The sequence below is a fragment of the Theobroma umbraticum genome, unplaced genomic scaffold (assembly GCF_002168275.2).
Source record: "Theobroma umbraticum cultivar Fairchild unplaced genomic scaffold, ASM216827v3 scaffold_147.0, whole genome shotgun sequence".
Taxonomy (NCBI): Eukaryota; Viridiplantae; Streptophyta; class Magnoliopsida; order Malvales; family Malvaceae; genus Theobroma; species Theobroma umbraticum.
In genome coordinates, this window is record NW_018397259.1 from 7,576,364 (window position 1) to 7,577,192 (window position 829).

The following is an 829-nucleotide window of genomic DNA, read 5'->3' on the forward strand; positions in this document are numbered from 1 at the left end:
CCTGAAAACTATGAAACTCTTCTTAGAACAGAAAAAAAAATGTGTAAAGTAGAAACTGCCACATTGGAATGAAGATTGACTTCATACCAGAATCCTAATATCAGTACCAACCTTGTCTTAAAAAATTACTGGTGACCATTTAAACAAAGAGGGGAAAGAGTCTTACAAGTAGTTTACTTTCGTGCCATGTGAAGACTAGCTACGCAACAATTGGGTCATTAGACACAAAATTTTCTGAAAATTAAGTAGGCTGTGAACATCAGTCTTAGATGTTGCAATCCGTTTAACATGAGATTGGTTGTGCTTTACCTACCAATGTTTCACCAACTCTTCTTTATTTTTCCTTGATCAAGTTGCGCCAAGAAATCTGGCTATATTCATCGCCCCTCTTTGAGGGATGTGCTTTGCTGATTAGTTCAATAAACATACATTGAAACCACCGAAGCCTCCTGAACTTTCACAGAGCAAGCATCTATGTATAATATTCAATGTTCAAGTTATGTTCAATTCATATGAGTTCCGACTGATTCATCCACAATTCTCATACTATTTCTTGCAGCGTCATTTCTACACCTGTCCAGTCATGCTAACTGAGTGGTCAAAATGATAAAACAAAGATGTAGCGGTAAAGCAAGGTTAATTAATCTTACAAGAAATTGATACTTTCAATGTAATAAACATACATGTCATAGGTTAAGTATCTATGAACATGTCAGAATAGACTTTTCAATCTGAGATATCTTCAGCCAAAAAACCAGAAGCTCTAAAATCTGTAAAATCTGTAAAAAAAATTGTATATCAATTTATTGAGTTCTATGTAAAATCTGTT